Genomic DNA, 8,989 nt, shown 5'->3' on the forward strand with positions numbered 1-8,989 from the left:
GGCAAAGTGAGGTTAAAACTCTTCCTTTTTCTGCATCCCAGAGCCTTCTGACCAACACATGCTTCTGGGAAACATCCTTCCAAACAAGAATCCTTTAGGGTCAGCATAGCGGGTAGGTGCCCGGAAAAGGTCAAATGTACTTGGGAACATTCTAGCTTAAGCAGTTTCTCTGTAGTAGGATTTTTCTGCCCACGTAAGGGGCTAATGTACATCATAAATGTCCAAGGGAGTTGATATGTGATGTGCTTCTCAACTTATTTGCTTAGAGAATCTTCTTTTCCCTCGAGAATATTCTGTATGGCTAAGGGTTCTTGAATCATACTTTGGGTAACAATGCTTTAGACCAGTGATCCGCAAGCTATGGTCCATAGAGCAAAACTGGCTGGGCACTTGTTTTGTCCACAAAGTTTTATTGAGATACAGACATGCTTGTTTGTTGACATATTCTCTGTGGGGGATTTTTGCACTACAAGAGCAGAATTAGATAGTTGCAGCAGACACAGTATGGCCCACCCACAAAGTCACAACTATTTGTTAACTGATCCCTTACAGGGAAAAAAAAAAAATATATATATATATATATATATATATATATATATATATATATATAACCCTTTGGAGAATAATACAATGGGATCCTTTTTCCTTTTTTATTACAAACTGAGAGCCTCAGTATTAATCATTACAAGTGTTAGAGCCAGAACATTTTACTCCCTTCTTAATGGTATAATGGGACCTGGCCATTCAGATGGCCATTATGGACACATTTTTAGAGTCATAATTTTGAGCCCATCTAATTTTTCATTCATAGGTAAGTTACCTAAGACGTAGCCTATAAATGTGACATCCCTGAGATGTTGAAGATGGCCAGCTGTAAGGCTGGGCAGTTACTGATGTAACTGGCATGATGGTCTCTTTCACATGGGGCTAAGTGGAAGACACTGGGTGGAGTGGCGGCGTTGCTATGGCAAAGTGCATCCTGATTAAACATCCCTGTTAAGTTTCCCAGCGAAGAGGATCCGTCGCTGAGTTTTGCCTGCCCTGAGCCTGCTGTGTGCTGATGGTGACAGGCATGCCCACTTTGTATCTTGCTCTAGACTTAAATCTATCTTGAAATTCTTTAATTTCTTTTCTTCTGTTGCAGACTGGCTTCTAGCGAACTGAATATTAAAAAGGTATTACAAGGAGAATCCACCTGCCTGGCTGATTGTTTCTTCCCCAAATGGATGAGATGATGAACGAATGCTTTCATTTACATCAACAATCAGTTGAAAGGGCTTCGCCAAATGTGAGCCTTCGTATTTGATGACTTCCTGATTGTAACCATAAATAACAATATTTTCATTGTGAGGTAATAAACATCATTACCCCGTGTTTTAGGTGAGTGGGCACTTATCAGGGAAGGGAGGAGATAAGGAAGCTAAAGGTGAGTGCACAGCAGGAAGGGAAAAAGATAACCTTGCAAATTTAAGGTGTGTAATAAATGCCTCTGCCAAGAACCCGTAATTGGTAAACAAGATGAGGTTTTTGACTCATACCAGGTTAACTTGAGCAAATGAAATGTGCCAAGGCAGAAACACGATTTCATTCACCCTGCGAGCCTGTGTCGAGGCAGCATGTGTGCCAGGCTCGGTCCCTGAGAGGTGGTCTGGCTGGATGACAAGAACACACCCAGACGAGCCGTGACAGCGTCACGTGATGAAAACGCCCAAGCAAAGAAGCCACGTTTCAGTTAGTCTCTTTCGGTGTGGACACTCTCAGGTCCTGCGGTTGGTTTTATTGCTCTATTCTTTGGATTTGTTTTGTCTTTTGGTAGGTTTTAAAATTCTGGGTTTTAGTTTTGAATTCTTTCATTGAGGTCTGACCTACCTTCATAAGGCTCATGAAACTTCAGTCCCAAGATGATCATTTTTTATGTTATCCAGAGCAAGACACAGAATCTTCCAGCACTCTACAGGTGGAGTCTTCTTGATTTTTAAATGGGAGTCGTGGAATAAAACAAATATTTTAAACCCAAGAGCAAGGTACATTCTGCATAAACATTGGGGATAAAATATCAGAGACAAAAGGAATAATGCATTGGAAAAATGTCACGTTGGGCAAATGTCAGCACAGGTGTCAGCACAGACGCACGTGAGTTTAAAACTCAGCATTGCCATTTACAATCTAGGTGTTTCTAGAAAACTTGTCCTACCTCTTTGAGACTCCAATTCCTCATCTGCAAAACGCACATAACAATACCCTCTTGTGAGGCTGATAGTGACAGTTCCTCAGGTAACTGTGGCGGCACATGTGGAACAGGCTGCCTGCACCTTGCCCACCTGAGCTGGTATTGCGATGTGTTGTGATGACAACAATGATGCAAAGACTATACTTGCAGTGAGTCCCCAGTTTGTGTAAACCCCACCCCCCATAATGGATTTACTTGTCAGAAGCAAATAAAATTCATAAAAGAAGAGGGACAACCTGGTGATGGATGAGCTTACACTGTGGAGTGAAAATGCGACATGGAGACTACGTAGGAAATCTGGGATTTGTAGATGATAGATGCCCACCTTCATATGTTTTGTCCCATAACTTCTGTGCTCTTTGCCACCTCAGCCTTTTCATGCACTGGGAACAATGGACCTCCCTCTTGACAAGCTGACATGAGAATGTGTTTTCAACTGGTTTTCCAACAAGGAGAGGAGATTCTCAGCTTAGGAATTTCTCTTTGTTGTTTTGAATCTCATCATGGATTACTCCCCTGTGATTGGGTAATTTTATATGTCCACTTGGCTGGGCTAAAGATGTTTGGTTAAACATGATTCAGGATGCTTCTGTGAGGGTTTTTTTTGGATGAGACTGGCATTTAAATCAGTAGACTTTGAGTAAAACAGATTACCTTCCACCATGTGGGTGGGCCCCGTTTAATCAGTTGAAGGCCTTGATAGAACAAAGATTGACCTTCCCTGAGAGAGAAGGAAATCTGCCACCAGAGGGCCTTTGGACTAGAATTATGACTGTTCCCTAGGTCTTCAGCCTACCAACCAACCCTGTAGATTTTGGATTTATTCAACTACCATGATCACATGAGGCACTTCCTTAAAATAAATCTTTCTCTCTCTAAATAAATGCAACATCCTGTTCTCTTTCTTTGGAGAATCCTGACTAACACACCCCCCCAGAAAGGAAGCCAGTCTAATTTTGTTGGGGTTCATGATGCTAGGCAACAACGATCTCTTTAAAAGCAAAGAATTTCCTTCAAAATCCTGATGGCCTGCGTTGGAGTTGTGGTATGGACACTTCCCAATGATGTGACAGCCTCAGGAAGGTGATGTAGCCTCTCTGAGCCTCCAGTGATGGCTGGAGGCAGTGATATCCCAGCCTACTTGACAGAATTCAATGATGAGCCATATTACATCCTGGTTGATGGTGAACACTGTCCAAATGTTGATTCCTCTTCCTTCTTCATTCTAAAAGCAGACCGCTGGGACGAAAGCTCAGCAGTTCCCCCAGCTTTGCAAACTCCAGAACATTCTTTCCAACATGGCAGGCGGACAAAGACAAGTCGATGGGAAGAGTGACTGAAATACCCATTCTTTTTTCTTCCTTTAATTCAAACTTTATTTGTGCAGTGACGTGTCATCAGAAATTGGCCAAACATTTGATGGCAATGAAGGAATAACAGAAGAAATATAATAAACAATTGGCGAAATAAAATTAAATAAAATATAAGATTCGGATTTATATATAGCTATAATGAGAGCCACAGCAACACAGGATCGAGGCTCTGCCTACACCAGTCGGCATGCGGATCATTAACTGAGCAAGGCAGACGAACCGCAACTATGTTCTAGTCAGATTCGTTACCACTGCACCATGACGGGAACTCACGTAGTTTTTTGTTTTGTTTTGTTTTCCACACTAAGGCCTTGATGATGTATCTGTGTGTAGCCAGCATTTGGCTGTTTTACAACTGGTGCAATTATTTTGTCAAAGGTAGTAGAGTTTTCTTTTTTTTTTTTTTTTTTAATCTTTGGGAAAAAGTTAGTTTTCAGTTTATTAACTTAGATTACTGGAAATCGCTGCCATGGGCTTTTCTCCTGCAACAAGACCTCAGAAAATAAGTCCTTAAGACCGAACCAAAAGATTTAAAAACATTAATAGCCATCATTGAACCAGCAGGAGGAAAAATAGACTCTTTTTTTTTTCCTCCCCCTGTATTCAGGATCAAGTTTTTGTATTTTCCCCACAAACAACCTGAATATGATTTTCCTGTTATTATTATTTTTTTTTTTACTCCAGCGACACAAATGGCTATTTTCTGTAATGATGATAATTATATAGCACCTAAGAGCTTAAAAACACATTCACTTGCACACTGTCGATTAATGGACTCTTAGCTCACTCCAGAAAAGCGGTTAATTATCTGTTTTTTAGTTGAAGAAACTGAAATTTGGGTGGATGGCTGGAGTAAGCACACAGGTGGCCACAAGTAACTGAGGACAGTCTAGAAACGGCGGTTGGTCCAGATTTGAAGCCTGTGTGCTGTTTCTGTGACAACAAATGGTGTGCCCAAATGATACACATTTAGCGACCAAATTGAGGACCAGCTCCCCCATCAGAGTCTATGTCCCCCCTCCCCCTTCCCATCCCTCCCCATCTTTGAAGATACATCCAAGTCTCTCTACGTCATCATTACTGCAGATTCAGTCCTCCCTAAGCCAAAAGTTACCAACTGAGTGCCTCCAAAGGACCAAAGGAAAAGAAAGCAGAATGAGCATCTTCTGTTTGGAGTTCAAGTTCCTTCTGCGACTTGCTTCTTGTCTCTAACCTCAACCTTTCTAACATTAAATGGGAAGACCAGTACCTGGCAGCACAATTAGAATTATTAAATGAAACATTATTAACACATGTACAAGGAATATAGTTAAACATATGATAGGTGCTTAATAAATGTTGGCTCTTTCCCCCCTCTGCTCCCGCAATGAGTTAACTTTTCTCTGTGTTGACAGGGGTTGGCAGATGTGGACAAGGTGGGTTCTGCTGAAGCAGAGGTTGCCAGAGATCCCCAGGTCTGCCATCCACCCCCTTCCTGAGGACAGAGCTAGATCACATGTACCAGCCTCCTTCCTATCAGGCACTGCCACATGCTTTCCCGTACAACTCTCCATGCTCTGGTCCCCTCTGGCTTGATGAAGAAAAGTACTGTGAGCTTGAAAGCTTCTCTTTCCTTCAGGGCACACCCATTAGAATGAACTTAAGCAAGAAATAAACTTCAGAAGTGTTAACGCACTAGAAGTTGAGGGTTTATTTATTTCAGTAGCTGGGGTTAATCTTCTCCAGTACGTACACACAATATTGTTCATCCATTTACAAATAGATCAGACACACGTATATGTCACCAACACATATACACACATGCGTCAACACACATAGACGAACCAACACATATACACATACATAGCCACGCACATATACCAACACATCAGAAATTTAGCATTTTGTGAGCACGATGAACATTTTATTGACTTAGTTCTCAAGTTTTCGCCTGGTTAGTCTTGTCCTTGCAACTTAAATAATACTATTAAGAATTTTTAAATTTATAGTTGAATTTATATTCAAGAGACTTTGAGGCTAGCCAGTCTAACGGATGGCCATCCTCTGCCTGAACCCCTCCTGTAACGTGGTATCCACCGCCCTCCATGGAAATGGATGGTCAGGCAGCTCTGACTGCTACAATCATGGGCTTTCTATCAAGAACAGGGCTGCCTTCTCCAAGATCTATCCATTTCCCATGGCTCCACCGTCTGACAAATCAAGTAGCAGCCTGTTGGTTTTTCTACAGGGAAGCCCATTAAGCAATTGAAAATACAGTCACTTTGGCTGTAACTCTTGTCTGGAAAACACACATTTGTTTCCTTGTAATTGATAGATTAAGGAACCATTTAAATATTATGCAAAATGTGCCTTTGCTTGTGTGCCATTTCCTCTGCAGGAAACATTGGGTGAAAGCAGAAAAACGCACCCATGTGAATGGGGTCCTGTGGAAATGCAGGCTGTCCACCTGTACCTGCAGGTACTCCTCACACACCTGTCTACCACCCAGTCTTCTGTGTGTGTCTTGATTCATAGCTCTGCTCCAGCTTTTCCTCCGGTTTCAGAAAACCGTCCTTCCACCCCTTTGCAATAACGCGCAAGCTTCAACTCTTCCAACGCTCACTTTTATAAGCAACTTTGAGCCTTTTTCTGGAGGAAGTACTGTATCTAGTGCAGTATTCACATGTTTTTCTGAACCTTTGAGCATGTGCAACTTTTTCTATTGGGTCTTTTAAAAATTGTTTTTCCAATATGCCATTGAGAAAGTGTTTGAATGTTGAGTTCCAGCCTAATTTTTTCCATAATTCTGTGGTTTTTCTTGCACAGTTTTGCATAGTGGGTGATTTTTAGGAATGCATATATCACATTTTAGCTGAACTGACTGTGGAACTTATATCTTCTGTTAATCTGTTAATAGAATGGGGTGTATTTGTCAGTAAGGTACATCTCCACGTTGTCTCAATAAAAAAGTACCATTTGCCAGGTCTGGCCTGATGCTGGCCACCCAGCAATACACAGACACATGTAGTCCTTGCTCATTTAGAGCTTGCAGATTATAGGCCCACCAACCCCTAATTCTCCTGGGAGGGAGAATAAATTGGCAAACAGGAGGATGCTGATGAAATGCCATAATTTCTTTATTTTTTTAAAGTGAAAAATATGATAATTGATTTCTTTTATTGAAATGGTGTAATTTTGGAGTTCCTGTCGTGGCTCAGTGGTTAATGAATCTGACTAGGAACCATGAGGTTGTGGGTTCGATCCCTGGCCTTGCTCAGTGGGTTAAGGATCCGGCATTGCCGTGAGCTGTGATGTAGGTCGCAGACGGGCTCAGATCCTGCGTTGCTGTGGCTCTGGTGTAGGCCGGCGGCTACAGCTCCGATTAGACCCCTAGCCTGGGAACCTCCATATGCTGCGGAAGTGGCCCTAGAAAAGGCAAAAAGACAAAAAAAAAAAAAAAAAGAGAGCGAGAGAGAGAAATGGTGTAATTTATTTTTCATTTTTTAAAGTTTTATTGAAGTACGGTTGATTTACATTGTTGTGATAATTTCTACTGTACAGCAAAGTGATTCAGTTATCTATGTACACACACCCATTCTTTTTTTTTTTCTTGTCTTTTTAGGGCTGAACCTGAGGCATATGGGGTTCCTAGGCTAGGGGGCCAATCGGAGCTGTAGCTGCCGGCCTACACCACAGCAACACAGGATCCGAGCCACGTCTGCGACCTACGCCACAGCTCGTGGCAACACCAGATTCTTAACCCACTGAGCAAAGCCAGGGATTGAATCCCTGTCCTCATGGATACTAGTCAGGTTCATTAACTACTGAGCCCATACATCCACTCTTTTTCAGATTCTTTTCCCATAAAGGTTATCACTGAATATTGGGTATATTTCCCTGTGCTATACAACAGGTCACTTCCGGCCAATCATTTCATGTACAATACTGCGCATATGCTAATGCCACCCCCCCAGGCCATCCCCCCCACCACATACCTGTCCCCTTTGGTAACCATAAGTTTGCTTTCAATGTCTGTGAATCTGTTTCTATTCTGCAAATAGGTTTATCTGTATCCCCTTTTAAGATTCCACATATAAGTGATATCCTATGAGTTTGTCTTTTACTGACTTCACTCGTATGACCACCTCTAGGTCCATCCATGTTGCTGCAAATAGCATTATTTCATTCCATTAAAATTTTTTTAAATTTGAATTTTTTTTTTTTGAAATGGCATAATTTCTACTCCATCCAGCCATTAAAAACAGGAAAAAGAAATGAATTCATGTGTCAGTGGGTCACCTGTGTTGGAGTCTGTGCCAAGTAAGTGTTTGCATGAGCATTAGGTAACTCCAACCGCACGTCAGCCCTTTAGAAAAGCATTCCGTCTGCCATCTTGGAATTAGGTAGTGAAGAATCTTAGTGCCTTCTCAAGAGCTAGGACTCAAGCCTCATTCAGCTCTGAAATGAATTCGTGTGCCTTTTCCAAAATGCTATGTTTTCCTCCACTGTGCTTTCTCATCTACGCAATGACTGCTCTACTACATTAAAGGCCAACGACGTTCCTGGTATGGAACTTCTGTACAAGGAATCTGCACAGCAGCCAGAGAGGTGAAAATTGGAAATGCCAAATAAAAAATAGGGGGAAATCATCTGACCAGCAAGGACGAAAGAGAAAAATAAGTACACAGCTTATTAACAAATATTACTTGCCATCAGACCTAATTTAAAACTAATAAAGTTGCATAATTCATGCAATCATGTCAAATATTCTGTAAAATTGCATCACACAGGGACGACCAACTACCATCTAGTATCTGCGCAATGCAAGGGTGATTTCAAAGCCGCATTTCAAGTGGCGCTTGAGGGACATTATGGGCCAGAAATGGCCGATACAGTGGAGTTGCAGCCATTTGGTGCAGGCATGGAAACTAAAAGCTGGAACTGCAGCCAGAAATGCAGTAAAAACAAACTATTCATCCTGTTTCTATGACTTGTGTTCACCACTGCAGACAACCAGGTAATTCAATTATCTTTGGCCTTGGAAGTCTGTCGTGCGGTTTATGTGCCCTTCTCCATCAATCCCTGCTGTTCAGTCAGATCTGGGGAGGGTGGAGATGGTGGGGCTGGCCACTGGTGGGGGGAGGTCCCCGGTGTGCACGTGGAGAGGGGGCTGAGAAAAAGAACCCGTGTTGTTTCCTCTGAAAGTGAGGACACCCGGTCCAGAAGGCATTGTCCCTTGGAGCCCCAGTAAGAAGATCATGATTCACTTTTATAGCAGCACACTTTGTGCAAACTCTTTTGTTGGTGGAGAAAAACGTCTCATCTGACAGGATTGCAGGGGGAATCTCCATGTGTTCCTTTCTCTCTCTTGCCCCTAATACTCTGGTGCCCACCTCTAAGAGCGCAT

General features: G+C 42.2%; 1 long non-coding RNA gene across 3 annotated transcripts in view; it reads left to right on the top strand.

The window, feature by feature from the left end:
• The window catches only part of LOC102161430, a 30,898-nt gene extending 25,943 nt beyond the window's left edge, over window positions 1–4,955 (top strand). Inside the window, exons 5-6 of one of the 3 annotated variants that reach the window (XR_001304013.2) lie at window positions 1,145–1,288; window positions 4,690–4,955. This is a non-coding gene — a long non-coding RNA (uncharacterized LOC102161430). Of the gene's footprint in view, window positions 1–1,144; window positions 3,720–4,689 lie in introns of those variants that run through there. The other 2 variants (XR_001304012.2, XR_298883.3) reach the window with 2 other exon arrangements.

This window comes from Sus scrofa, chromosome 7, assembly GCF_000003025.6.
Source record: "Sus scrofa isolate TJ Tabasco breed Duroc chromosome 7, Sscrofa11.1, whole genome shotgun sequence".
NCBI classification, from domain to species: Eukaryota; Metazoa; Chordata; class Mammalia; order Artiodactyla; family Suidae; genus Sus; species Sus scrofa.